A 5,952-nucleotide genomic window follows, 5' to 3' on the forward strand; every position below is an offset into this window, starting at 1 on the left:
ATGAACTGATTCATGTGAATCCTCATCTCAGCGAGCTCTGCTTATAAACCTTCCATTGCTCTCTGTGGTTTCCTTCGGGTACCGTATCGGTGAATGCCTGAGTCAGCTATCCTAATAATGGAATACCAAACAAGATGAGAACACTGTGGCGGTACATGTTTATCAATTTCAAAGGGTATTCTACCCCTTGATTCCAGTCTCACATTAGATAAACAGTGTAAGAAAACCCCGACTAGAATCAAGAAGAAGATATAAACCCCTAGGAATAGATAAACATGATGCATGTAATGCTTATGATTTAATTTTTATATCAGAGGAACTTTAGAGTCTTATTTGCAAATTTTGGAAATACTAAACGTTTATCACATACGGAAATATCACGTCAATTAATATTTGGAAATGTTTTTACACCGAAGAAGTACAGTCTTGGTAACCAAATACAATACAAGAGAGAAGGAAAATGAACATCCTATGGATCCCTAGAAGCAATCGTCCAAAGACCTCGAGACCGGAAGATAAGTTGCACGAAGCCTCTTCACCTCCCTCTCATAGGCTGCCTCCATATCTGCCTTCTCTTTGGCGAGTCAATCATACTTCCTCTTCCAAAACTTGGAAGACTGAGGAAGTAGAGAAGTCAATGCGTCATCAGGATCATCAATAACCTAGTGCTCAAGGAACTTTATCAAAGCATCTTTCTCTCTGATCTGTTGAAGCAACTCCTCTCGTTCACGGATCCAAGCACGCGAACGGTCTTCGTCTCTCAACTCCTCTACTCCTTGGCTAGGGAGGGTTGAAGGCCCATCCACAACCAAAGGTGTAGGTCTTGGATACTCATAAGGCATGAGGTACTTGGAAGCTCTCCTCCTAACCCAAGAGGTATAAGGTTCCAAAGCGATACAGTTCTTCGGACCTAGCTTCTTCCTTCCTTTCTTATGGATCTTGCGCCAAGCGCGGACCATCCTTCCCTTCAAGCCTTGGGGATCTTTACCCTCCTGAAAGAACACACCCTCTAACATAATGTTATTGGGTTTATCCTTTAGGGGGAACCCAAGCTGACAACGTGCCAAAATAGGGTTGTAGTTAATTCCACCATATCTACCAAGAAGACATACATTGGAGAATTCACCACAAGAGTCGATAATCTGCACACCATCATATACACGGTTGTACCAAAAGATATCATCATTAGTGAGAGACATAAGTCTCGTGGACCACCATAGACATCCTTTGTTCTCCTTGAAGGCGAGCGTCTGAGGCAAGTGCGAAATAAACCACTTGTACAACAGAGGCAAACAACACACAATGGTACCACCGCCCTTTGCATTCCTCATATGCAAAGAAAAGTAAGTGTCACCCAACAGAGTAGGAACGGGATTAAGAGTAGAGAAAATCCTAATGGCGTTCACATCCACAAACTTGTCAATGTTGGGGAATAACACTAGCCCATAAATGAGAAGTACAAATATGGCTTCAAAGGCATCCTCACTCATGGCCTTCCCAGACATAGTAGCTTGATCAATGAGGAAATCAGACGGGAGACCTTGAATTCCACCTTTGGTAGTCATATGAGCACCAATAATAGATTCATCTATACACAACTGATCAGCAATCTCTTGAGAAGATGGAACTCTCTCCAAGCCACTGAACAACAACTGGTCTAGGATAGGTATGCCCACAAGATAGGCATACTCCTCAAGCATGGGCAAAAGCTGGAAATCCGGAAAAGTGAAGCAACGGTACAAGGGATCATAGAACTGAACCAACACACTCATTAGACCTTCATCCACTTGAGTAGCCAGAATAGACAGAAGCTTCCCATGACGAGCCTTGAATTCCAAGGGATCTAATACATAGGATGTCAAACTCCTTAACTCTTTCAAGTCGGGTTGTCTGAAATTGTACTTCTTCGCATTCCTTCTTTGCTTATCCATGTCTGAAAATTTGCAAATAGACCTCTTAAGTTCCTTCAAAGTTTTCTCATTGTTGATGATATGGATGTGTATGAATGCATGAATGCATGAATGCAACAATCACACTCAAGGATCAAGCAAATCACACCACACAAAGGTCATGGGATGGATCAAGTCATCCTTAATATCAATCATCCATTTTGGTGGATTATGGTTTACACCTTATCAACACCCAAGTTCCATTGATATTAAGGATACACAAGAATGGATCAACCACGAATCAAGGTTTGTTGCGAGTCGCGAGCATGGAGTCTTGGTTAAGAACCACCCAAAGGGAGTGTACTATGGTTAAACCTGACAATCATGTTCTACAAGAGGTTCCCATAGTCATCATCCCATCTTTCGGATATTATCGGATAAACGACTACTCGTATTCCAAAAATATTCTCAAGAGAGACTCTTATGAGTGTAGTATCGCGTAACAATCATATCAAATCTTACACTTAAACGATCTTCGCACTACGTCCTAAAAATAGGCCAAGATGGGCGTGGTAAACTAAGGTCCTTGGCTTCTAAGGCATATATTGGAAAGAGTAATGCCTAACCACGACTACTCGTGTGACATTATTGATCCCAACATAACCTCCACCAAGTGAATGGGCTTGCAAGTCAACTTGCTAAGGAATAACTCCACACAAGTCAACAAGACTATGCCATTCTCATATCCTAAGTGCACTCGAGTTCGGGTATAGAACACATCTCACGAAGATCACCAAGCATACAAGGAATTAATATTCAAACAATTCAATCATTACATACAATACAGTAATCCCAAATTGCACAAAAATATGTCACAAAGCAATATACCATAAAATACAACAAATATGAAAAGTAGGCAAAACCCACTAGGCAAATGATAGTCCCCAGCAGAGTCGCCACTTTTCTGTAGCGGGGTATTTGTTACCATTAGAGATATTGACTAAATCCAAGGTAAACCATACAAGTCGAGTCGCCACCGCACTTCTATTTATCCAAAGGAATGGTTAGAAAGCGAACAAAAACCTAAAAGTTTTATCGAATCAAAAACTAGTAAAAATGTCAGAGATCTGGGTAAGGGGGTTGGTTATGCAATGGGAAGGTTTTAAGCACCCAAAATATCCTAGGTACTCCTATGGAGCCCTTTTGATAAGTGTTGTTCTAGTCTAAAGGGTGTAGGTATATCTAAAGTACTATTTACTAAAAGGAAGGTTAAAAGAAAATGACTCGCAAGGATGTCGCATCCACTGCCTACGTATCTCATCTGAGTATGAGAATCAGAGTCTTCGTAGCTCGGCTACCTATGGGTTAAAGAGAAGTGTGCTCGGTAAGACGTCACGTCTTATGCCTACGTATCTCATCTGGAATGAGAATCAGAGCAAAATGTAGTTTGGCTACCTATGGGTTAAAGAGAAGTGTGCTCGGTAAGACGTCGCGTCTTATGCCTACGTATCTCATCTGGAATGAGAATCAGAGCAAAACGTAGTTCGACTACCTAGGGGTTAAGGATTGCCATCTGAACATGGACTTACAAAAGAGGACGCCAGTTGTGTCAAAGGAGGGTGGGCAGTGTGTTCAACGTCCTAGCAGTAGGTGTCGCAGCTCGCTGAATCGAGTCGTAGGCAGTTACCTCTTTGCAATAGAACAGACTAACATGCCACAAGATCGGAGATGCACGGAAGGTCTAAAAGTGGGGAAGCTCTGCTCTAGAGTTGTCATGCAATATGGACCTATGTGTTAGGATTTATAAAGGGGAACATCTACCTAATGTTAGCATGCAAAGAATAAGGGAATTCTACCTATGTTATCATACAAAGGGTTCTACCTAATGGGTGCTACCTAAACGGAACAAGAGTCGACGGATGGAGCGTGGAGAGGAGTTACGGATAAGGGTAGATGGCGATGCCGGAGGCAATCGACTTACAGGTAGATGGCGATGCCTGAGGCAATCGACTTACAAGAGGATGGATGAATTCGTGCTGGTTCTGTTAAGTTTTAAAAATGATTACTCGACGTTGGATCGAGCTTTTGATCTTATTTTGAAATGGTTATCGGATGTTCGTTTTAATTCTTGTATTAACAGGTGACTAAATAAATAAAGAAATAAATATTATACACTTTATGGGAGAGGGGTACATTTGTTATGAATGGGGATTGTTCATGGCAAACAAACAATAAGAATATATGCCTCATACATCATACAAGTAGGCAACAGTTATCAATCAGATCGGATAAATAAACAATATATAATCAAACCAAAGAATCAAATAATGGAGCATTTAAATAATGCATGGGAGTATGAACATGTTAAGTAATCAAGCAATAGAAAGCATGAATGAGAGAAACAAGTATAAAAGATAACAGATGAATCAAACAGAGGAAAATATACACACGAAGGGTCCACTGAATAATTTAATCAGGAAATGAGGTAAGGACCAAATAAAATCAAGGTAAAAGGCCTATGTTACATGGCATATGATATGAACAAGGGAGGATCAAAAGATCTCTTCGATTGCCATAACCAATCCCTAAGTCAAACATCGATCATAAAGAAGTCAACTGAAAATTCAAGTCAACATAAAAAATAACAAATAAATAGTAAATTAATCAAGAAAATTATGAAAAATTAAAATAAATAAGGCGGGGTCAGAACATCATCATCCCCTAAAACGATTTTAAAAATAACGAAAATTGGTACGTGAATTAATTAAAATAAAATAGAAGTCAAATTAAAAGTCCACCAACCAAACTAGGTCAAAAATAAATCCAAAATAAATTGAAAATGTGAAATAAATTTCAAGAAAAGGTCAGGTTGACCATGAGACGACGGTCAACCTTCATCCCAAAAATCAAATGCTAACAATAATTTTAAGTCATAAAAATAAAATCAATAAAAAAAAGTGTGTTAAAATGGACCAGTTAGAATAAATAATTAAAATAAAATATTAAAAATACAAAATTACGAAAATAAAAATTATATAAAATTAAATAAAACTTTAAGAAAAGCGAAAAAATTTTTTGGGTAATTTTATGGACAAAGAAAATATTTTAAATAAGAAAAAGAAATATGAAAATGGAAGGATTAATGGTGATGAACATGGTAAGCAAGCGTAGATATATCAAAACATGGTCATGGAAGAGAAGATTACCTAATGGAAAATAGAAGTGGAATGGAATCTGATATGTGATGAAGCTTTGCCTCCTTGCCACGAAATTCCAATGCTCCTTTAGGGTTAGGGTTTCAGCTTCTTAAATAGGGTGGATTAGGTGTTCTCATGGGCTTTTTAATAAGTGATTTATCCATAAGAATAAAAGTGTGAAGTGAGGTGTAAAATATTTTTATTTTGGGTCAAACTTAAGTGAATGGATGTCCAATGCATGGCCAAAAGAGGTAAAAAAACGTGACTGGTTTGTGCAGCATGCTTAGAAAATCTGATTCGGCCAGCCAGACCCAAAATCTACCTAGAAAATCAAGTCATGGTGCCCACTTTAAATGAATGTATATCTCAAACCATGGATCCATATGAGATGATTCCAAAAGGAGGTGAAAGAGGACATGGCAAGGTACAATTGTTGTGAAGAAAGTATTTTCAAATAATGCCTTGAAGTGCAAGAAAACTGGCCAAGAAGTCTTGACAAATTTTGAAGACTTTGGATTTAGAAAATTTTCTAAGTGTCCTAAAAAAATGTCTCACTTTGACTAAGCATAACTTTCTCAATTCTAATCCAAATGGAGAAAACTTTATATCTCTAGAAATCTTGGAACAAGAGGAACAACTTTTATGTTGGAGAAATTTTCAAATGGAGCTTTTATCTTGGTGCAAAATGGGCTTAAAGTGAGTGCAACGATCATGAAAACTTGCCCTAAATGGAAAGTCAATCATTTCCAAATTAAGTAACTTTTCCAATTCCTGATTAAATGATGAATCCATGATCCAACCTTGACCAAATTTCACATGTAGGATCCCCTAGGCATGGATTTTGAGATTCCACTCTCAAAATGTCA

The sequence above is a fragment of the Lathyrus oleraceus genome, chromosome 7, assembly GCF_024323335.1.
Source record: "Lathyrus oleraceus cultivar Zhongwan6 chromosome 7, CAAS_Psat_ZW6_1.0, whole genome shotgun sequence".
In the NCBI taxonomy this organism is placed as follows: Eukaryota; Viridiplantae; Streptophyta; class Magnoliopsida; order Fabales; family Fabaceae; genus Lathyrus; species Lathyrus oleraceus.